The sequence below is a fragment of the Varroa jacobsoni genome, unplaced genomic scaffold (assembly GCF_002532875.2).
Source record: "Varroa jacobsoni isolate VJ856 unplaced genomic scaffold, vjacob_1.0 scaffold_122, whole genome shotgun sequence".
NCBI classification, from domain to species: domain Eukaryota; kingdom Metazoa; phylum Arthropoda; class Arachnida; order Mesostigmata; family Varroidae; genus Varroa; species Varroa jacobsoni.
In genome coordinates, this window is record NW_019213024.1 from 48,577 (window position 1) to 73,837 (window position 25,261).

The following is a 25,261-nucleotide window of genomic DNA, read 5'->3' on the forward strand; positions in this document are numbered from 1 at the left end:
ATAGATAGATAGATAGATAGATAGATAGATAGAGGGGGCGAGAGAGAGAGCTTTCGCAAAACTTCCATATTTGAGCAGATTGATTTGATTTAGCATTTATATATGGTGGCTAGCTATTTGTAGCTTGCCAGTGGTAATGGTGGTAAAGTCGCCGTGCGTCAAGCAGATTAGCGGTCGCATCAGTGCACATCGACGCATACAAAACAAGTAGCACGAACTAGCTTACAATCGCCGGCCGCGGCCCATTTTGGCCCGGCTGTTGAATTGTATGTTGGGTCGCGCCTTCGTATGCCTTCATCATCTTATATTTCGTACACACACACAAACACATATTGGCCGATTCATATAATTGTATTCGTTATTTAGCATATCAACTACACCCACGCACGAACGAAGCTTCAGCTTCCACCCTGACTATGGTCTTCCACTGTAGTGATGTTGCTGCGTTCGTTTTGCGTTGTCCACGAGCGGCAACGGAAACTACGACAGGCCTGTCGGGATGGTAAATAACCAGTAAACCTGGGGCAAATCTGTTCGCGCTCCCAGGACGAACACGCCGCTCGACTGCTATTGCCGCAGATGTGTCATTCTCTTAACACAAATTATCATGTAAGCTCCACATTTTATTTATTATACAGTTTACAACAGTCACAGTTGCTATTGATGCTGCTGAAGTGCCAGTTCACACATGTGCATGTAGTGAAGGCTTCAGCTGATTTCGATTTAACGACATTAAATAGATGCGGTAAGAAACGAACGAATCATATTTTATTGTGCTTTAGCCGCTAATTTATTTATCTTCAATTGCTCCTTTTCCTCATAAAAGGACTCAAAGATGGTACAGAGGTAATAAGGCCTCTAACCAGAAAAGAGCACCGAGTTTTTATTTTAATAAAATTATTGAGAACAACTTGCTTGCATCCACAGATTTGTAATATTATCAGCAAATTCTAAGGAAGTCTCCTTGATAATAGCCTAGGCGTGGCTTGCGTAACTGATCATATAACAAGTACAATGAACGTTTACGGTACAGGAATAAGAGCACGCGATCCCGTACGCTCTTAGTCGTATTTGTACGAAGAACGCAATGGAAATTTGTTTCGAACAGTGCTTCTACAGCGGATATTAACTACATCAACGTACCTTTATCGCCCTCGTTCTATTTGAGAATCTAGCGCATTATATAATTGATACGCGTCTATGTATATTTAAGCTAAGAATATTTGTTGTGAAACATTGTCGCACCACGTCATCGTGAATAGGAACTTTCTTCGCTACACGAAGGCTCAACGCATCACGACGTCGTTTAGGGGAACAAAAAGGATTCCTGGGCCTCGTAATGGATATTACACAACGCACGGCCTACTCCAGAGGTTTCAGATTTAACTAAAAATGGGCCGATTTTATTCTTTGGTGGCTAAATTTGTTTACGAATGCTTTGCGCGCAAATGGAATGCCCTCAACGTCAGACAGAAAACCTCTGAGTCGGAAAAATCCAATAAATGCAATTGTTGCCATTTTCTCTCTAAGTTATGTCAGAAACAGAGTAGCAAGTCGTCCTGTGCCTTCGGCGACAAAAGGACACCGTTTTAGCTAACCATACTCAGCTGGAATAACAACTTAATAGCCTAAACTTGAATCCTGTACGTTAGAGTGTGATTGAGCCAGGGTCCTACAAATCTAAGCACGTTGATTAGCTCACTATCGCCACTAAAAAAGCACCACCAACGAAAACTTCGGCTTGAATAGATAGAAGTTATGGTATCGAGCAAGCACGTGCGTCAGCGATATCCCTGTCAGCGTACGCATCAACTGCCATCCAAAAATGTACTTTGATCCATTATAGATGCAGCCTAAAAACAAAGCTACCACTTATAAGGCTTGCAAATACAGATAGAGGAGTCGGCAATAAATTCGTAGATATAACACACGGAGGACAGGCTGACAGGTTCCGTGGAAAGGTCTCGCATCACTAAAGCGATCCTGACACTGTGTTCTTGGAATTAAAGCAATCTGATTTGATCTGCTCCTTTTAGGGGAAATGCCGGTGAATATGAGACCACTTCTTCGTCACTTTTGTGCATTTCTATAATTCCGAATTGCTGAAAATTCAATAAATTTCTATGGAGTTACTGGCTGACGACAAAGCTATATACGGAACAGCTTCTATTACTAATAATTACGGAGCAGATGGCAAGATCAGCAGCAATGAATCCATAGAGTACTGAAGCGGTGTCCTTGTACAGGCTAAATAAACAGGTCATAGAAGTGTTTACTAGGACTTTAGCGCCGACTGAGTGTGTACGATCTCAGCGCCTAGTTCAATACTGAGATGCGTGTGTACCGATCGTCCATGCGTGAAACCATCGATTTGTCCAACTATAGCGGCTGGCGTTGTTTATACTTCTTTGATTTTTTTATGAATGAATGATTGCGGCGCCCGTTGTAAAACTGGAACTATGCTACAGCGCCATGACGGGTGGGTAGGACTAGAATGGCCCATGTTACGTCGCTGTCATCATCAATGTCCGGTCCGAGGAGAGACATCTTCCAATAATTATCGTTGTCGTCATCGTCAATGCTGTCGCTATCGAAAAAGAAAAAGCCAGACGAAGGCTGAGGGTCGAGAAGCGGACTTTGCCGCGTTCGGCCTTCACTCGGCAGAAGTAGATGCGCAGAAGAGGACAGAAGCGGCAACGACGACGACGACAACAACAACTACAATGACAGCAACAACAATAGTCGTGATAAATTCTGTTTGGGTTAACAACAACTCATTGAAAAAGGTCCTCGTCGGTAATAAGCTTGAAATTAGCAACGTGTGAAATATGTACCATTTTCGAAGCGCTACACGTTTTTTGGCAGTGGAAAAATATATGTAACGATAAAATTGGGAAACAGATCAATGACGCAATAAACCATAGAGTAGATATACATCGTTCTGCTGATTCTTTCTATACAAACGCTAAGGTGACGTACAACAATAAATTTTCGTCGACATTGACAATAATGTAAGCGTTTTTGGCGCCAACATTCAAATATTGACCTAATCCGATGCGAGCTTCGCTTATACTGTTTGATCCTACGGCTGAGCTGCATTTCATTGAGAGGCTGTAGCTGTTACTACTGCCGCTCCCGTAGTAACAACACGTTGAAGATGCTGATATTGTCGCTGGGCAAGACGATGATGATGATGAAGTTGTTGCTGCTACTGCTGGGTATGGTAGTGGCAAAGACATCGGTTCGCGAGTAGCGACGGCAGCAAAGACGCTGGTAGCAATAATAGAAGTGATGATTGTGATTGTGGTGACTCAGTGGTGATGATAGTGGTAGTCGTGCGTCTCACTGATTCATCGGCCTCTAACGGCTGTTGGGTCTGTCACTAAATGACGGACGGTCTGTCGCGACAGTGCGGCGGCGACAGCAGTGGCGGCGGCGGCGGCGGCGGCAGCAGCTGTAATAATAGCAGTATCCGAGTCAGCGCGGTAGTGACGGCGGACACTTAGGCAAGCAAACATTGTAGCGTAGCTTCATGTACGCCCTATCCGGGGCCCTGTCTTGTCCATTCATCATCTCCTTGCCTTGTTGATCTGTTCGAAGAATTATATTTCATTACTTTTGTTCGACCATTATCAAACGTCAGCATTAGCGACGGCAACAGCGGCGGCGGTACACACGTCCATAACGCATCAACTCTTCCAAAACGGGCGCGCGGGAAGAGGGGAGAGCGCAGAATCAGCCCGACGAAACGGTACAACGATGGCGACCACGACGACAGAACAGCGGGTATGTCCGTCGTTGTCTTGGAAAAAAATTGCCTCCCACGATCGTACACGACCATTTTGTATTTGGGTGTACACACACATGTACATAAATAGAGATTCCACTACTCGGGCCCTTGACATATATAGGATGATGTTACCCGCGAATGCGTGTTGTATACAATGGAAAGTTCCCTGCATACTCTGCATTCACCATCTGTTTGTCAGTTAGTCTTTCACTCACGTTGCCTGAGCGACTATCTTTGCTCATACTTTTGTCTATAAAAAAATACGTCCAGTGACCTACGGTGTTTTTAGACCATATTCATTGGTCTGACGGGTGTGACTGTTACCTATCCACAAAGGTGGTTAAATGAAGTTGACTGAAAACAACATTGAACTACCGTGCAGCTCATCTGAATCATATCACCAATCGCTCTATATAGGGTACTTATTAGTCATTGAAGCTTGTACAGTTAAACGTATTCTCTGAAGATCTGCATCGTATGCGTGCCTATACGCTGAATCTGGCTATGACCATTTCGATTCCAAGCTGGTAATACGGTTACCGTATTGATCATTCTGGTGCTTTTTGGGTTAAACGAGTATCATTTTAATACTTATATAGACTGACGCAAAAGAAGGTGTGGCTTCAACGAAGGCGGGTTTACAGTGAAGCAGCAAGCTGCCTCCCTAGTGATTATTGCTGAGTCACTTTTGCCTCGAACGCGCGGAAACACGCGCGGCAAAAACTGAGACAAACATGAGGAAATGATAATATGTTTCCTGTAAATGGTGACCAATCGCTAATCAATGGCACAAGAGCTGTATAAATAGAGGATCTATCGAAAGCCGTTTTGAGCCGAACAGGCTTGCCAAAGTCGTATCTTCAAATATTGGACTCCCTGTTCATCTCCGGAATCTATTGCCAACATAGATAACCATAGAAAATTTGCAAAGCCTTCAATAATAGTGGATAAACTGTAGCGGCAAGTTGTGTCTCAGCATTAGTCCAGTAATTAATCGGTTATACTGGCGACAAAATCGGGAACCAGCTTCTTCCTGAAGTGTTCTGTGTGTGTCTACGACTGAACGGTTACTATGTTCCTAATATCTTTCAAGCGAGGGACCCTTTAACCGTCCTGTCCATGATACTACGACAAACGTCACTTCTCGGTTAGTTCTTGTTACAGCGCTACCTTTACAAGCTAATTACGCCGATACGGCAACGCTTAACAACGGCTGCTACAGTATCTGATATGGTTTTCATTGACGACGTAGTGACCTACCCGCAGTTTCTATCGCGTTCCTGGTATTCCTCGTCATAGGGATAATAGCAGACCGGTCGGTCAGTCAGTCAGTCGGTTGGCCGACAGGCCAATGTGTGAGCCTGCAACACAAGTGGCCGAGCGTGACAGAACACTTAATGTACGTTCATCTGCTGGGAGGAGGATTCCGCTCATTGTATCGTTCGTATTACACAATAACAATACATATATATTACGTATGCATTATACACATGTGCTGTACTGCATCGTACTCTACTTGGCCCACAGATATTTACACAGTAGATCAGACCGGAGACTTCATCAAGTTTGAAAACGGACTATGCAGCGTACGAAGCTGTCCTGAGTCGAGTTGAGCTGTTGTCCTAAATCATGAGAAGGTTCCATTTGCCTAATGTGAACGTCGAATGCAGTCATTGGTGTAAAATATGTAGATAATAGATTTAAGAGTGATTCGCGCATCAGTTCGCTATTCAGCGTCCGTACGATTGTGGTTAGTCTTCGAAGCTGGCCGTATACGTTCTGTGATTTCAAAAGCGCCTTTTATCATTGCAGAAAAAGATTTTTCCTGCTTACAATGATCTTCTTTAGTCTCGCATTGTACGCAGAAGCACGACCGAAGCAAAAATCTCAAGCCTCACAACTATGAGCCTGTTAAATCCGACAGAGTCATCGCTTGTTCGTCATTGTTCAAACTGTGAAGCAAATTTACCATTACGTTACAATATTATTATGATCGTCGACAATTTGTGACTTGTTGAAGAAATGTGCGATTCGTCAGGCGATAACGAGCTAACATCGTGTATGTACTACTACTACTACTACCACCTCACTTAAAGAATCTGACGAGATCGGGGGAAGAAAAGAACGGGGAAAGGACAAGTCAGGATGAAAGAGTGACGATAGGGGGTAGTCGCTAGGAACATGGTCCAAAGCTACCGACATTCGTCTACATAGTGAGTCGTATAGGGTTGGCCTTTACGGATGTCCATTCGGCGATCGGCTGTATCAGCACCTCCTTCCCAGTGGCCGCTCCGTCTGCGACTGCTGCAGTTGTCTAGTAGCTGTTTGTGATGAATGCAGCTGCCATCACAAACATTCGCGGGCTGCAGACAGACAGACAGACAGCCAGCCAGCCAGCCAGCCACACTTTGCTGCGCTGCCGTCGCCGCCCGATGCCGTCATTCTATTCCTTCTTTCGTTAGTTCAGGTGATCAGAGTTGTCGTGATTGGTTCAGCCCCCCCTGGGACCGTTTGGACACGAGCCGTTAGCACCTGTGGCTTGTCTGAATGCTGCCGCCTCTACGTGAAAGACTACGTCTGACTACATCGGGTGGCGAGTTCTTTTTCGCTCAACTCGACGTTGGTACCTCACTGCCATCAACAACAAGGCGTTCGAACATACTCATGTCGTGCACGTGATACTAACGGTGGTAACTGGTCACCATAAATGGCGCCTTAACAACACTAAAGTTAACTTGATTATATGTTGTCGAATTTTCCGTATAATTGCACTGGTGAACGAATTACGTCTGGCTTGGCAGAAAAAAAGAAGTAGGGTGACATAGAGTAAATATTTACTATAAATAAATGTTTTTTTATTCACCCTTCTAGATAAGAATGTTTTCCTTTTGGGAAAATAAAGATGCACTGGTCAGCGACTAAGAAGAAGGGGTTTCACGCTAAGGATCGAACCAATATTCCGTCAGTCTGTACGTACAGTTAAGTATACAGGCACGCATGCAGCTGAGCTCGACCCTTAATGCACATTTGTGCAGGGAGGGCAATTAGGATTGACGGATGCGTATCGCTGTTGGCCGGCGTTGATGCCTTGAAAATATGACTGTAACATACGAAGCCACAGGCTTTCGTGTATTCCCCAACATATTAGGAGGGTGTACATGTTGTGTCTCATATTTGTTCGAGGTAAGTAAACCATTGAAAACTCCTAAGTATTGTATTCCTGCCCTTCACGCATTTTACGAGGCAAGAAAATGATTGATCGGTAACCTCGATTGAATTACTGATGACTTTGAAGAGTTGAGGAATCTATCGTTACTGTATTGGAACTCAAGTCGGTCATTTGAGCTTTCGACCAGGAACTTGCTCCGACTAGATAACAGTTTCTTATTAAAAAGCCCCTGGGTGTCGGTTGTTGAATTCGTGTATCTTCGTCGAGATACGTTCGTTTGAATGAAGACGCAAAAATTACTGTTAACTTTTGTCGGCTAAAGTTGGACGTAGCTCTTCCGGGCCTTGCTTGAATAAGGCTCGTTACAATGGCGCGCACTCGGTAGTGTCTGACATGAACCGAGCCTATTTTTTTGCGTTTATGTACAAGCTTCCTTATAGCTAAATGGAGAGCAATTATCATCATAAAGAATACAATAGTTGGGCAAAGACGTCTATATAGTAAACTTCTGGTGGGTACACTTGTTATCTTCTCTACAAACGTTTTCGATATTCAATACACACTTCGATCGAGTGGGCCTGCTTATAGAGTATTCTGTTTCATAAGTGTGATACCATTATTATATGTTTTAACAATGGTATTGTTTGTTTCTTCTTATATGTTCCGACTTGTCTCGATCTTATTGGCTAAGCACACCCATTGTGACATTATCACGCACGCCAGACTTTTTTTTGATAGGTCTCTGTTTTTTCATCAATACGGAGCGTTGTCATCGTTATGAGTAGTACAGAGAGATAGAAATTTCAGCATTTGTTACGCTTCTACCCACTCGGCATATGAACAAATCGGCAGAACGAAGCGATACCAGCAAGCAAATACAAAAGTACAGGAAATTCTGTTTGAACTCATTTTCTGCTGTCACCTGCTCAGAACAGCACAGACTATTCTGCTTGTACACGTTTGTAAGCTATGGGATGTACAGATACGAGTGTGTGTATCATACACGAAATAAATACAATTGATACATTTTGTCTGGATGGTGTTCACCTTTGACGGATACAGTTGAATTACGATGATGCAGAGATCCTTCAAAATCCATACGGGACAAACGATCAGTGTTCAGAAAGGGATGTGAAACTGAAAAGTTTTGACGGATCTGAGCAAATGTTTTAGTCACAGGTTTCCTCTGCTAACTCATTCATATATCCGTGTTGGATTTTCCAGTCTTCCCTGTGTCGTTTTTTTTTTCAGAAAACCAGGAAATTTAGCCTAATTACGGATTGACATGTTTTGCTGGTAAAATTTGCTAGATAATATGTCGAAAAGGCTTATTTCTAACGCTCAAGTAGACAGCTATAATTCTGTCAGCTTGCGGTGATTTTTAGTGAAACCTAAGCGGGGCTTCTTGCGGGCAAAGTGCTTGATTACCAACTTGCATGCATTTTTCAATGCGCGTAAAAGGAACTTTTAGCTAGCAAGTTGATTGGCTTTTTTTCATATGTATTATGTAAAAAAACTTCGAAAAAAGTGGCGCTTGCAAGGCAGCGTTCCGACGCCACACACAAATCCTTGTATATTTTAGTCATATACGTGTTGCCCACGTGATGGACAGATCTTTCATTACTCCGCGTTTCATATATTGTAACAGTAGGTTGTTCACGCTGTCGATTTGTCTATGGCAAAATAGGATTTCCAATCGTTATTATGACTATTTTGAAAAAATCCTAAAATTTTAGTTAGCAATTTTCTACTTGTGGATGATCAAATGTTCAATACCGTTCGAAAGCTCTTTTTTCTACTTTTTTTTTTTTTTTTTTTTCTTTTTTCTGTAAGACAACTGCAATTTTGTCGATAGCAGAATTTTGGCCTTTCTCTTAGTTCTAGAGATAATTATGTGGACCGTTTTAGAAAGGCTGACGGGTTATTTGGTGTTATCAAGTGGGGACACTATAACTAAGAGATGAAAACCTTCTTGAAAGATAAGATAAGGCGATCACCGATAAATTTCAAACAGCGCGTTCCTCAGGTTGAATATAGCATTTTCACATTTCGCGGCTTATTCAGCACTCTCATTAAAAAAATCTCTCCTCACTGTATCCCATGTTAATTTTGGTAAAATGATAATTAGAATAACAATCATTTGGTGTCTGCGCAATTTATTTATGTCCTGAGTAGCTGAAGTTCCATAGCAATGAGTTTTCGGTAGAATCACCTCGGTGTGCTTTTAGTTCGCATACAGTGAGAACACTAGTGAGTGTTACTAAGCCATATATACGACCCTAGCCCGGATCAAAGTTGAGTTATGAAATAAAAGCTGACTACGGACGATTCCCTGGTTTCATCCGTTTGTTATTGTTATGAGCACTGCAGTGTAATACGGTGCCATACACTTCCTTCAAGACCGTCAATGTAAATGATACGCTTTCATACAGACCTCGTTGATTTGCCTAGCTATAGAAACAGCTGTAAAGTATTTTAAAACTATCTAGACGTTTGTAAAGGAGCACCGAAATCGTTGCTGATAAGGTATACATAATGTTTTCGTTTTTCGATCCATATAATTCGACACGACGTACATGTTGGCAACTATCCAAGCTTTCGATATAATGAGCGACCTGGCTATTTGATATCTAATTTCTACTCTCTTAATTTTTACATTACTATCGACAGGAATCCCAGAAGCAATTACCGTGCCGACTGATCCCCAACTCACACCTCGTGACTGCATAAACGCACGTTTCCACATACCTTGTCGGGAGTACACACACATAGGCACAAATATACGTCGAGTCAAATATAACTTTGCGCTTAGCTTCGCCAGCATACTCTACCTGAATTCATAGCGTTGATAGTTGGTCGGGGCACTATAGGTACACATTGGTAATTAAGTCATCACAACCTATCTTGACGGACGTGCTGGTCAGGTGTTACCTGCGCACGCCGAACCTCTTTCTACCTGCTGACGTCGTTTCACGGTAGTAGCAACAGCAGCAGCACTACCTAAAACATTGGTTCTAGTACCTAGCGTTGTACTATATAGAGCCTGCGCACTTTTTTTCCCTCCTCTCACGGCGAGACGTTAAGCTATACAATCACAACACGACGGGCAGCAGCAGCAGCAGCAGCAGGCGTCGAACGTTTTGCATTGAACCCTAAGCATGAACTACTTCATTCTGATGTCCCGCAATGAGATCTTTTCATTGATCAGGAGAGTTTTTTTTTTTCTATTTAGGATACCATGGGTTGAATTCGAACCGAAGGACGGGCATCTCAGTCAGACCGTCTCAGGCGGTTCTTGTATGAGCTTGCTTCGACACTTCACTGGGTCACGTTGTCTCACACGGTGGTCCAGGGTATCGTCTTGTTATGATGTCGTTGATATCAGTATTTTGTTCTTGCCGTACGAGAGTTGTATCACGTTAATTAATGGTAGGAAAGAACAACCAAAACTATACGAGATCTGTTGCTTGTCCCATGGTCTGCTTTTACAGGATACCGTTTACGTGCGGTTGCTGTTGATGCGTACTGCTACTATCGTTAACAATAGCTATGTTGCAGCTGACCTTATTGTTGCTGAAATAGATACATCAGTGTAACTTAAGCAAAGTGCGACGCTTTCAAGTTTGAAATTATATTTTTTGTTCGATTTGTTGTGAGCCATTTCCTCATACCTAACAGTGGGACTGCCTACCTTTCATTGCGAGCGACTCGCAAAGGGAACGGATTTACCAAAGTTTTTTTAACGCGTCTCAACTCGGCAGATTCATTTTATTAAACTTAGTTGAATATAGTAGCAACATGTTAATAATAAATAATGTAATAATAATAATAAAAATAACGTTAATAAATAACAAAATGCTGCAACGTTGTTTTAGGAAGTTTTGAAGCAGGCTATTCATTACTGAACGGTAAACAGGTATGGTTTGCGTAGTCCAAGTGATAACTTAGTGAGTAGCGAATTTGCATGTTAGAGATACGTTATGGTGTGGGTTCGAATCCGGGCATTGGCAGACCGACTTTGTCTGGCGCTGGGAGACAGCTCTCTGACAAAATGTCTAAAGGCAATATCGGACGACAAATCGATAGATTGGTCATGACGATTTTGTTCTCTACGAGACCATTATGGGATATCCATAAAACTAAAATCGAATCCAGTGAAATTTCAGTGGTTTTAAACTAGTTTGATTTTTTACTAAACTGCAGATGGTAAATGTTGTGTGTACGAGCAATGGTCCTTTGTCATTGCGATAACCAACACTCACGCTTATGCCTTTAGTGGTCCTGTTGTTCTCCTTACTACTGTGCTATCGACAAGAATACATCATCATCGCCGTCGCCGTCATCACTAGTATCGGAAATGCCTCATTATCGCCATTAATATCAATGGCACTTAGCGATCGGCCGGTCCATTTCGTCGATTGTGCCACAAGCATTAGCGACCTGATCTGGTCTCCGCGCCGGTTGCTATTGGCCATTGTAGAAGCGTTCGTATTTGATACTATGCGTGTGCCTTTGTTTTGTTGCAGTTGGTAGACATAACTATGAGGTAATCTATCGAGCCATACATACGTATATAAGCGCATGAGCTATACTGTATATTGTTCACTGGCTTCTCCCGGGTTCTTTCTTCTTCGGGCCGAAATCATTTTTGCCCTGCTGGAAATTGTCAGCAGCAGGTGACTCACGCTATTTTCACTATTCTAAGCAGGGACTCATACATGTGGCGACTGTGAACTTTATCACCAGTGATCTCCTTTCGACAGATGTCACTGCTAAAGAGACTGGTAGAGTTTAAATGTAAACAAAGTATATTATGTCGTCTAGACGATGGCTGAGTTTGAAAAGAGGCTGGCAAATTATTCGTCAGCTGCCATCACGTACGTTGTGTAATAAAATCATCCGTCAGCTTAGAGTATCAGATTGACCCTATTCATTGACGGGCTACTGTAGTCTCTATCAGCAGCACTGCTATGCGTTTCTACTCTTTGCTGGTGCCGTGCGCCTGCGCTGGCGTCCGCTTGCCGCGCGATCGGTCGACCCGAACAGGTGCTCAACCCACCGAACAACTGCCATCATCTTAGCGGAACAAAAAATGTACATTATCATTTGGATAGCGGACGGACGGACGGACTGCTGTATTCGTAACAAGGGGATGCAAGTAAACGTATACAACGGCGGCGGCGGCGGCAGGAAGCTCACTCATTCACAAAGATAGAAAGTCAGACAGATCTATAAGCACGGACGACCAGATCAATTGTACGCTGTGGCTGTTACTGCTGCGAATGAACTTCTTCATTACTCAGCCGCTGGTCATATCGATCATACACGCCCCGTATATTGTACAGATCGTAACGGAGGTCATAGCACTTTGCTATCTATTACTACATATTCTTCAATCATACTTGATTTATAAGGTACCGTATTTTGAATTTTAAATATTTTCAAACAACGAGTGCTGATTGTGTTTTTTGAATTCTGCTATAGATGATGAGAATCCCGGCGCGTTACCCATACATTATCCTTAGCTTTTAAACAGTAGAAATACCGCAGACCAGTGAGCAGTACTGTTTAACCTCCTTATACCTGCACGCCCGTTAGCTAACGATCAAAAGACAATTTGCTAAAGTTTGGATCAGATCGATATTTGTAAATATACAAAAAATAATAAAAAGATACGTTTTGAAAACTTGCACTATTATATGTTCTACTGGTGTGCTTGTTCTTTAGGTGTCGCATCGACGAACGGAGACTTTAAACAAGGATTAAATTCGAACAGGAAATCTTCTTTTCTTCGTTATGACGCCGTTGTTGTTGTTGTTGTTGAAACGCTGATGTATCAAACGTAAATAATGATCGAATTGTTCGATTTTTTCCTGCTCCTTAATAACTACTAATAAACTTCTAACTCGTATATAGATTAGATGTAGTTAGCACTCGGGACAAAAAAAAGATATAAATATAATTCAAAAATAGAATATTTGAACGATTTTAATGTATGCGTTTGTACTAGAGTATACTGATTTGTTAATAACAAAAATAACTCAAAATAAGCATGGGGAGAATTAATTCACCCGTGTGTTTTGAATCTATGTCTGGGGCGCTAAACCCTCTTGATACAACAAAGGCCAGACTCGGTCTGCATTTACACTACCGAACTAGTTCTAGTAGTTAAACCATCGAAATCAATTCCCTCTAAATCCTTCTTCATACAGCAAGACATCTTCCCGCTACCGTCACTGTGGTATCGATCGCCATAATACAATCAGTGAAGCTTATTTTGGCCTAGTCATAGACGCACACGTTGCTTCCTTCGTCAAATCAATGAGTGCAGGTATCACAAATAGGATACGTCTAAAGTCGTCTTGAGATTCTTGAAAATGCCTTCCGGTCATAGTTTGAGATTTATTCAGAGTGACAGTTCGTCTGCTCCAGTCTATGTTGATACTAATGCAATGGTCTCTGATGAAATACGCAAAATGTCACGTTTCAATCTCTTGTTAGACCATATTTTCGGTAACAGCTTAAGTGCATGATGTTACGATCTCTGTCTGGTGATAATGACGACGACGATAAGCGCGAACTCAAATGTCTGCTGAAGATGCCACATGTGTCCAGGTATCTATAAACGAAAGATTATCAGTTCTACTCTCTCGGTAGGTAAGTTACTGTTACATTAGAAATAGAAAGTGAGAAAGAGATTGTTAGTCAGCGATAGCTGAAAGGTGTTTTTTGCTTTATCACGATCCCGCATCTCGTCTATATTCATTCGATTCATTGTTGCTGTACGGAGATTCTCGAAACTTGCACGCACAGCTACAAACGCTGTCATTTTCGGTCTGGTTGATGGAAACTATAACTTCGACATAGATGTTTTGTTGATATAGTAAAATTTACGGGGTCGCCACAGCGGCGCGTCTCGCTCAATTGCGTCGAACGATCCTTTTTGACCCCGTCGGAAAGTAACGATCTCCATTGATAAGACACATGTAGACCAAATGAAACATAAAGATCCGTTTTCGCTATTCAGATATGGGAAAATCAATTGTATCGTATATGAGAGTCGCGTCGCTGTAATTGTCCGACAAAAAACTTGAAGCACTATACTGTCAAAAGTTCTCGCGTGCAATAGTTCAAAATGTATCCCAAGTGGAATCTGATAATAATTTGTCCTACGAATAATCGGCCATATAAATGGTGCTGAGGGCGATCCCATTGATTTTTTTTTTTTCTGAAACAACCTAACATAGTGGCATACTCACAAACAGACCGGGAACCATTTTTGTGACTGGCCTAACAGACGTCAAGTATGTATCGATACTGACATGGAATAAATCTAAACGTTAACGAAAGCTTACAAGAGTTTCGGAAGGTCGCTCACACAGTAGATTGATGATTTTACGTTTTCATAACGTTTCCGTAATACTGAACTATATCGCACATGGTTTGTGCATAAGTGTGTCAACAAACAACTTTCTTAATCGAAAGCTTATGAAATTAACATAACGATAAATCATTCTTTCTTTTCTGCCAAGAAAATTAAATACGACGTCTTTGATAAAAACAAGTTCCGGCTCGAATGAACGAGTGTCGCCTGTGCACCTGTTTATAATTTTCTTCGTTAGCATTACGTTAAGCGAACGGGATTAAAGTTACGGACGCTGGCGCATAGGTACCGACATGCAGACCTGTGCGGCCATCGTTGAGTAGCGGCAAATCTCTGATGATGCGTTGGTCATCTCCTAGCAGCGACTCGTCTTTTTCGCCATCAGCATCGATGTTGATACCAAACGTAATCCCTCCTTCAAAAAACTGTTAACGTACCCGTAGTTTTTCCCCCCTAACAGTGGTATAATATGCTGTGCTTGTCACTCCTTTCGAAAGACGATGTTTAGACCAAAATACAATTTGCTCATCTACCGAGCTAGCGATACGCTTCTTACCGACCTGTCGCACGCTTGTCCTCCGCACAGACGCTAGATCTTTTGGTCTTTGCCTCTTTTCCGCTCGGTAGTCGCTGACGGAGCGCTAAAGCGACAATTCCCAAGCGAACACAGGAACCAGACCTATGGCAAGGATCAGGCCTGAACCGACCTGTCTAATTCGGTTATTGCTATTATCGTTGGGTCGCTCGTTTCTGCCAACTACCGCCGCCGCAGATAGATAGTGGCGTTGCGTCACCATTGGCCAGTTGGTAGTGGAAGCGGCCTCTGTCTTGATGCAACCAGGCGCGGTCCCTACAGCCCTACCATTATGTTAGATACCTTATCGTTAGCTCTCCATCGTTAACCATTAGCAGGCAGACAAATCTAATACAGAGGTTGTAACAGTGCCTACATCAATGCCGGAGGTGGGGGCGTATTTTATAATTATTGACTTCTTTAAAGCGAAGGCCACACGCGCCGATATGCTGAATCACAGTGATTAACACGCAAACGAACTGTTTATAAAATGCTATATACCCTTCTAAATTCCTTAGTTTAATATAAATGATCATATATTGGTACGGTATGAGGTGTTTCCAACAGATTGATTGATTGTTGCTGTTTTGAGTGTTTTAAAAGAGAGCTCTTAAGAAAATAAACTTTGAAAACCCATATTACCTAGATCAGGACAATCGTGAGCGCTTGTCCCACTTTTGTTAATTATATAGATGAATTGCATTTAGCCAGGTCAATAGGAAAAAACTCAGCTCAAATATACACCACTAATGTGTGCCTATATTAGTAAACAAGGTAACTGTAATTAACAAAAACAAAAAAAACGAACCTTCTGCTTTCTGAGATGAACGTTCTGTCTGCCTTTTCGGCCTACCAACCGCTCTCGCGGCACCATACGAACATTTCTTCGGTATCCGTTTGGAAACGAGAACAATTTAGCCATCGGCGGTGGAGGTTACATTGAAGGGAAAGGTCAATGAAATTTGTTTCATTTTGCATAAGCTGAAATCCTTTAGCATTAAAAATTTAAATGGTAAAAATTTAGTGCCCGTTGCGTGGGGGGCGTCATTCCGAAAACACTAAGCACAGAGAGTACGTTATCATCCACATTCGACAAAGGTAACTGCAGACTGTGTTGAAATCTACGACTGAAATAATATATCAGTGGCTCTCAGCTTAGGATCGAAGCCAATGCTTCACTGCTAAATATCCAAGGCCCTACCTTCGGGACTACTACGCCAGCCATCGAAAGCCTATCTGAAGGATGATGAATGCCGCCTTTCTTCGAACAATGACAATCATAACAGCTATGTGTTACACTTGAAAGAATATCAACATTACTATTGATATTAAAAGCAGTATCATCGATAGGCTTCTCAACAAAGGTCGACCCGATTTCCGCAACCGCAATGGTAACGTGTCCGCAAGTGACGTGCGGGCTCGAAACTGCACACATGAAATCGGTCTTTCAAAGTAACAATTGAGGGCAGTGCCGGGCGTCGAACTCAACAACCGAGACAGGTTAGGTCGCCGGTTAGGGTATATTCAATACATACGATATGTCGGTATTATTCTTGAATTAAATGAACACGATCCTCAGGTGTACAGCAGAAGTTTCCCGCGTTTGTCGTATTTAATAGATGTAATAGAAACTAACTAATTCCACGTGATCTATTTTCCCCATAAATCAATAAGGCTACATTAGAGGAACGTCAAACGAAGCATGTCCGAGAGTGCAATCCAAATTCGCAAAGAGACCCAAATCTTCTAAATAATACAGGCTTTTAAATGTTTTTTGCAAAGTATATAATACCACAAAGACATACACATGAATATAATCATCAGTAAGATTAAAGAACAGCGGCGAATCTCCCTTCTATCTGACCTATTATAGTTAGTTAGCTTTTAAGAAAATCCTTGCTACTCTGTTAAAGAAAAACGTAGCTAGCCAAGATGTCTTACAGCGAAGAGATAATTTTTTCTCTTTTTTTACAGAGAACAAATACAGTCTTGAGAAAGTCAGCAGCCTACGGTGACGATCCATTAGAGTTAGTATTATCACGTATTCGATACGCAGCGTCGGTGCCATGCAACAATACCGCAGAGTATGCATGGCTAATGTGCTATCATCATCAGGAATTACGGTTACGCTATATCCTATTATCACAATAACTGCTATTTCCTTGAACGCAGCTCCATAGAAGTCACAATCATTCATTTGACCTGCGGAGTTATAAGATCGCACGTTATCGCTTCGTACAAAGGACTCTATTGATATTTTACCGAGGCATAAAGTATCGAGCGGGAAGAATGGCCAGCGAAACTCGCCCTATAAAAGGTCCACCCTTAGCAAGAGCTGAGCTTCAATAATTAAGCGCATAGCTTGCGTTGCACTTTATCTACATGGAGAGGTGTAGCCCTTCTGCAAAAGTAATTTAGACCTCTTGCTTTATACCTTTCAGGTCGCAAGAACCTGTCAAAGGTTTTAAGGTAGTTTTTGATAATCTTGTACAGTCTGTAATAAAGAAGTGAATTTTTTTTTTTGTAAAAAAAAAATTACCTGTCTAAAAATTAGTAGCCTTACTATGCGTTTTTGCCTTTTTATGGACCAGAACCAAAATCAAATACAGCTGATGATGTGAGTCGTTAGAGACCGCTAAAAAATGTTTTCGCCTCTGTTTGAATAACTCAAACGTTTGCTTGTCTATTCCAATAATATTTTTGTCCTAATCCGCTAGAGCTAATTTTCAAGCCCGCAAATCCGATGGACAAAAATCCTATTTCTGCTTACTACGTATTTTTCATCTCTAACCTTTTCTCCCAACTTTTTTTCGTGCTCGATCACCGGCCACTTTCGTTAATTCAGTGGCAAGCAGATGAAATAATACTCAAGATAAACCGAAGCTGTAGTAGTAATTGTAATAATAGCAACAGTTCGAACGGACTTGAGCTAGCTGGGAACAAACATTGAACCGGCCTTGCCTCGGCCTTCGTGGATCAATCCATCGCGCGACGTTCTGCACCGAGTCGCAATGCTGTGACAACCCCGGTGTTGCATTTCTCAATAGCCCTCATTGACATTGTTGTTGTAGCTTGTCGATCAATTGCAGACGACGGTAGGTCCCGTAACGACGATTCTGCTGCTAGTGTAGCTGCCCAGCTCGGCGCCGATTTAGCTCTAACTACTTCGTTAATCCTTGCAAAATACGTAGCGGCCACTGGCAACGACGGCAGCGACACGACCAAGGGCAGCAGAAATATGAGCAAACGACTCCAGCTATTTTAATTCTTTTATTGGCGTCATCGCTGCTACTGTTATTGGTGTCGTATATATACAACAAACGGACTTTATTTCTGTCATCTAGTGTACAGCTGAATGTCAGCAAGGAGCAATACTAACGCATACATACTCGAACATACTAAATACAGTGTTGTATAGGATCCATAAGCAATCGTGAATCAATATTGGGCTGTCCATCACGATTTTGTTTTGATAGCGGCAGGGCAAGTGCGGTTTGGGGGCAAGCAAGGGGAGCTGCTGAGTATTGCCTTAAGGACAGAGTCTGGCGACCATTGGAAGGAAAGCCGCGGGGAAGAAACATACGCAGGATGCGGGATTAGGGTTATTGTTGTTGTGGCTAAGCTACCGAATTTTCTGTACATATGACCTCCGAATAGCGGCAAGCAGACAATGGATAAGCCAGCTTATTTGTTATAGCCGCATGCAGGGAGCGTGCTGTAAGTATCCAGGTAGATAGGTACGTTGCGCACGTTCGTTCTCTATGCGTATTTCACGACGTAACAATAGACATAAAAGGATACAAAGGCAGAGTGAGAAAGATCCAAACACTGATGTAGAAAATAAGTATCCTAACTAGCGTTAAATGTGTGCTCTGTTTGTAAATACGTACAAAGGGAACGGGGATGCATATAACAGAGTCGGTTCATCTATCACAAATACAAAGGAACGGAAGTACAATCAAACGAGTATTAAACTGGGAAAGGCCACTGAAATGAGTTATGCATAATCCGATGAGCACGTGCTATCCACACATACGCGCACGTGCACGTAGCACACTGATATAATATATATATATATATGTAACATGAAGCGTATGCAGCGCTCTGGACAGCAGCAATAACAACTGGGGCGTAAAAGTAGGAACAGTCCGTGCATTTTGGTTCCGAATCCTATTAGGCTTCATTTTATAAAATAAGGGGTAAACGAAATTTCTTCATTGCGCTTGTGGCTTCAACGAATTTACGACATCATGAACGTTATTCAATAACAGTAGGTGCAATGGGCTTATTATACTTAGCTCGCGAACATTCGAAGTTTATGATTATGAAGCTCTGAAACTTCTTGTATTCCTAGGACGCCATATTAGGCTAAATTTGAATTCGAAATAGTCCAAACACCATCGCAGAACGCTAAACCCTTAACAGGCTGAATTGCCTGTACGGACGAAAACAGAGAAGAACGTCGACCATCAATTATTATATCGATTAGATAAATCTCATATAGACTTAGCCGAGTGAAGTCCTTATCATTTTACTTGTCCAACCAAATCAATCCAATTACGCGCTCACAATATATCATTGAAAGTGTTAAAATGTGCGCATGATTCAATTATTTTAACACGTTTTGTAAAAATTCAGGTAAGTCTCCTCTAACAGTCTCGCAATAAATTAGGGCAGATGCGCAATGTGCCACGGTGAATGCTGATTATAATTTCTTCCACAAATTACTAGCGGAAGTATATTTTTTTTTACAGTCCTACATACTTGCGCTCACATGTTTTGAAAATGTCTGTCCAAGGTCTTTACAAGTTCCCAAAAAGGCTCTTGTCAACTAGTCAACTAATAATGGTCTTAAAGAACGTTTTGATAAACTCCGTTCTTATGGGAGAATATATCGACGAAAAGAATACACCTTCGTGTTCGTCTGTCTAGTCATTTTGTTGGGAAATAACAATTATGGTCCGCATCTACGGGCCTGCGACCATTCAAATGACAACGACAAAAAATTCCCAGAAGAAATCAAAATGGCGGTGACAGCTTTGTGCTCCTTGAGCCGCCGTATGACCGCCAAAACATCTGCAAACGATTTTCTCCTTTCCATTCAGATTCCTTGGTATCAAGCCACTAATCGACATGTTGTTGGGAGCGACGCTGACCAGCCCAATCGCCAAAGTGCCGGTGCGTGTGGTCGAACAGGAACTCGCAAACGTCGGCGGGTTTTCGGCGGATACGGCTCAATCACAGGTTTGATCGTACGGCTAGTTGCTACGCGAAGAGGTCTGTGTGTATGGTATCTCTTCGGCGACAGGGCCGAATGTAAACACTTGCCAGTTGTCAGTGTCAAGGGAACTGTTGTTGGCAATTCTGAGCAAAGGCTGTCAGTGCGGGTTGACGCTGACGACTACGGCAACTACGCTGCCATGGCCGTATCGCTTTCGTGGCTTATTCCTTTTAAGAAGCATAATCCCTCTTCGTTATCCTTAAATTTTCTTTTCATTTAATAGAGCCAAATATATAAGACTAATGAAAATGTGGACATGGCAAAAAAAAAACAAAAAACGAGTACAGATTGTCATCCAATAATAGACTGAGCAATCTGCATAATTAGACCGGAAAACTGTGGGTTTGAATAGTCTCGTATCGAGCGTACTCAACACCTTTTCATTCTGGCATACGGCTTAAGACAAAATTTCCATTCTAAAACGTATTTTTCACTGTATCATGAATAGATGTAGTTGAAATGGATATGGTTGGCTAAAGGACGCGATGTTATAGCTTTACTGCAGGCTTCAATAGACGTAGGGAAATCCAGCGATCCCAGCTGTTTCTTCCAATGCAATGTAGGATTAATTTAAGCCCAATATTTCTTTTCTACGATTGGCATTCAAACTAAGTCGCTGTTTTTTTAGCAAAAAAGTTGTGTAAGTCATAAGTACGTAGGCGTGTTCGGCCCCGCATCGATTAGTCTTTTCTCAATAACCGATAGATAGGAGTGAAGATGCGAACAAATAAACTTTAGAGCTAAGATTTTCAAGTTTAAAAACTAGAACAAGGTAAGAATTAAGAACGTATTCTTAATTAGGTATCCTTTTCCGGACGAATCTACTACGGGCCTACGAGTTGTTCAATCTTACCTATAGGCATTGTAGGGTCTGGGACGTCCCAGCAGTTATAAGATAGCCAGTAAAGCATTAACAGTCGTGTTCGTTCAGTATCATATCTAATTTTTCACCATTTCTAGAACAACAAAAGAAAACAAAGAGATCAGAAAGAGACAAATATAAGTGTAGTATGATAATATTTAGTATTGATCTTTGAAGCTGCTTCCGCCATGTATCGTTGCGGCCAGCTGATATTATGGTCGACATTCTTCTGGCCATTAATGGAGTAGCAGTAGCACAATTTACTGAGCTGTCATGTCCGCGGCGATTGACAAGGCCTAACCCCCACACACTTCGTCATCATACAACAACAGTGTGACCAGTAACGACGTCAACCAGATCAACAATCTGAATTAATGAAAGATTTGGTTTAATCACTGATGCAAAATTGGCAACCCCGGTGCTTCAAGACTGCTGGCACCACCATCACGACGATAGCGATCATTTTTATCCATCTAAGTCTTGGCCTAATGTTTCCTTTTGATTCTGGTCCAATGTTGGTTCAGGCCCTCTTGTCTTGCTGTACCGGCCAGCGCCGATTGTGGCACATTTGCTCGTGCCTGTATGTGTGCGAACACGCGAACGACTGTTCCGTGCACAGATTTCGCCTAAACGTTCCACAAATTGTCGCAAGTGCTTTCTTTTCGTTGGCGCTGTTCTTTTGCTATCGATATGTGAGCGTTCATGATGGCAGAGGGCTGTATATATTTGGCCGATTCTCAATTATGCGCGCCATTTGGTAGCGAATACGGTAGGACGGGTTCGTGTGTAACTTACATAGATTACGCAGCCTTGCCGCGGCTGATATAGTAAAAGTAATAATTTGGTCTTCGTATATAAAGGAAAGCCTATTAAGACTTTGAGTTTAATAAATAATTGGGCCAAATTTGAATAGCTTTGATATGAATTGCGCGTCGAAAAGTATCATTGCTACAAGCAGCTAGTAATGTATATATACATACATATAAAGTTTATTGTGGGACATACGATAAGCTTTCTATGTCATCTATTTTGGCGAGCCCCTTCCGTCTATGACGTGTGCATCTGTGTTTTTGTACATCAACATGCTTTCTGTCTATTCCAATCTCGGTATTGTGTCCTTGACTTTGCCTTACCAACAGCAGGCAAATGGCTACTGCCGCCCATATCGAGTCGCCGGGGAACGGAATTATCATGGAAATATCTAAGCGCAATGATTACCTTTGACTAGAGTATGTATCTGCTTCTGACTAATAGTCAGTCTACTTAGAGGCCCTCCTTTCTAATTTTCTAGTCAGCTCTTGCGCGGATTTTCGGTACCGATCGAAATATCCATCCGGATTAGGGCGCGTCGAGAACCTGCCTCAACTTACTGAGCACTTTTACAAGTGAATTGGAAAAAGCGTAAAAATATGTTTTTGGTGCTTGAAATACTACTAATTAGCTACGTAGGGATAATTAAGGGTACCGTGGCGGCGTTTGTTGTCGACCCCCATAAAAACGCCAGGGTTAAAACATTTCGACTATCAAAATGGTCTAGGATCGCACATTGAGTTATTTCGAATTTTGTCATTTTTACAAAATTAATTGTTTATATTTGTTAGGTTTTTGTTACTAATTGCTGGCCGAAGTCGGGTAAATAGAATGTAACGAATCGTACCTGGTGAGATCGAAGTGAATACGATGTCCGTCTAAAGAGTAAAAAAAAGGTCTGTACTTATTTTAACTCTCTTTCTGATCGAGTTTACGTTGTTGATTAGGGAGCAGCATCTTCTACTAATTATAATTACACAGTCATTTTATTCAAGTGTATTTAGTCACCCGCTGATATTGCCGATTGGTATCGCATATTGTACCATTCCTTTTCTTCAACTGGTTTCATAGAACGATTTATACACTCAGAATTTGTCAGTTACCAGCTCCCATACTGTGCCCAAAATGCCTGAGTTTGAAGAAGCATAAGTATCAAAAAAAAGGGTCCGTCTGCTACTTCGTAAGTTCTTCGAGTAAATTTATTGATCAATACACTGATGAAGCATAATTACGCAACATAAGCGTAAAGCTGCTTTCCAACAGGGGTGTCAAGGAATATGCGTATCAGAGTAATATTTGTAAATCACGTGATTATAGAAAAGCCGTAATAAATAAAAAAGAGACCCACATACTTGGGAGACACGAGAAAACCACAACGAGAATGACGATCAGCGCTCGCTTTTACCGTCGTCTGGCTTTGGTAAACGCTGACGTTGATACTTACGAATTTTACTGGCTTTCACTAGCGTCGTTCTCAATAAGATCTCGTCACCGTCAACAGAAACAACAATTGCTTCCACTGTTTCCTCTATACGCCTTTTTTTCACGTCACGTTAGTTGTAGTGCGTCATGGTCATCATCGTCGTCGTTGTTGCCGGTAATGATTATTAAACCAGTTTACACTCCTGCTATCATTAGTCGTTCAAAGTATTTATGTGCACTTGTGTATATATGTAGTGTTTATGGGTATGTACGAGTACGTCTGCGTGTAGATACGTTTGCTCGTGTTTATGGGCCTCTATGAGAATGTGCGTTTACGTGCATAGGTGTCGTACTCGCATCAGTAGAATAGTGCACAAGCGTAGTAATGTGCATAAGAACGTGAACGTGCGCTATCCACACAGTCACCCGCGCACCTGACCGCCGGACAGACAAGCAGAAGAACCGGTAAACAGCCACTGCCATTGCACGGACAAAGATAGCAGTCGGCGTAGTGCTGCTATTACGAGATTCATTGACTCACCAAGGTCCATCGCATTCAACTGCTATATGAATGAACGTACTACAACTACGACGTTACTATTACTACTATAGCAAGAACAACGACAGCAGACGTCTTGACGACGAAGCGTCGTATCGCTAGGTAGGCGTAGCAGCACCATCATCACGGCCATCATCAGCGTTGCTAATACAATAATTCTATCCTCAGCAATGTCGACGGTGTGTTTTTGCTGCTACTGACGAAAACTGAACGAAGCAGTTTGAGAACAGGACATTCCGCTGTCTTCGACGGGTTGTCGCGGTATTGCGTCTACCATCTCGTTTTCCTTCAGCAGAAATGGACAGAAGGTATTGATACTGATAAACGTCATGCTGCCGTTGGAGGACCTGAAGAGACGCAGTGGAGAGAATGAAAAATAATCGGAGAATAGAAGAAGATTCTAGACGAAAAAGATCAATTGACCCGTATACAGATTAACAGCGCTACTATAAATACAAGTACTCGCAGCCTTGGTAGTCGTTGTTGTGGTACAATTCCTCTATAGAAAAATCACTCGTCACTAATTTCCTACACTCTGCCTTACCTCTTTCCGCGCTCTTTCTCATACGCACGCACACATACACCTTTTCCCGGTGATTCCGCCGTTTCGCTTCCTCCATAGCGTCCCATTTAGTGTCCTTGCGAGTGTTTTAGCGTCCACAAAGCTGGCGAACGGATGGGCGGCAGATTACTCGACGGCCTTTCAGAGCCGGAATATCGAGCGATCGGCAGCAGCGAACCGATAAACAGTGGCAAACTATAGACAAACTAGGGCGTCCGGACACAGGATACGTCGAACAGGACAAGTAGCATACGATCCTTTGGCTCTGCAGTAACGGTATTGTAATTGTAATGTTGTAATGGTATGCAGTAAATTAATATTGCATGCATGAATAGCGTGATGTACGTGACTGTAGACGACGACGGCGGCAACTTATACGACAGTAATGGTAATGGTGGCAGCAACTGTGAAGTTCTCAACGGGTCGAGAGGACTGAATGTGGAGGGGAAGTGCGAATCTTTCTCCCCCTCTGAATTGAACCCTCATATGAACGAAGGAAAACGCGCAGGTAAATAGATAAAAAAAATAGACTAGGCCTATGATTCGTACGGCTGCAGCTAGAAGAAGTAAACCAGGAGCAAGCAAAAATGGGGCCAGTGCGGTAACGGTAAGTAAGTAAGTAGTGATGGCTACGACGAGAACGGCAATGACAACGTTGAGAGTATCAACGACAACGGGTGGTTCTGTGGCGGAAATATTTGCATCTCTCAGAGGAGGGGCCAAGGGCGAATTGATTAATAGAAAAAGAAAAGTCACACAGAGATACAACGGTGGCGTAAAGCGAAGGGAGTGAGAAAAATTAATTCTGTGTCTTGCCTGCTGTCTTCTCATTTGTTTCAGTCGGAGCC

General features: G+C 42.2%; 1 long non-coding RNA gene across 3 annotated transcripts in view; it reads right to left on the bottom strand.

The window, feature by feature from the left end:
- Positions 1-25,019, bottom strand: part of LOC111267163 (uncharacterized) — a 73,344-nt gene extending 48,325 nt beyond the window's left edge. For 2 of the 3 annotated variants that reach the window (XR_015313677.1, XR_002684457.2), the window contains exons 1-3: positions 24,396-25,019; positions 23,315-24,198; positions 9,791-10,532 (exon numbers count right to left, since the gene is read on the bottom strand). This is a non-coding gene — a long non-coding RNA (uncharacterized LOC111267163). The remainder of the gene's footprint in view (positions 1-9,790; positions 10,533-23,314; positions 24,199-24,395) is intronic. The other variant, XR_002684458.2, reaches the window with a different exon arrangement.
- Positions 25,020-25,261: the final 242 nt, after the last annotated feature.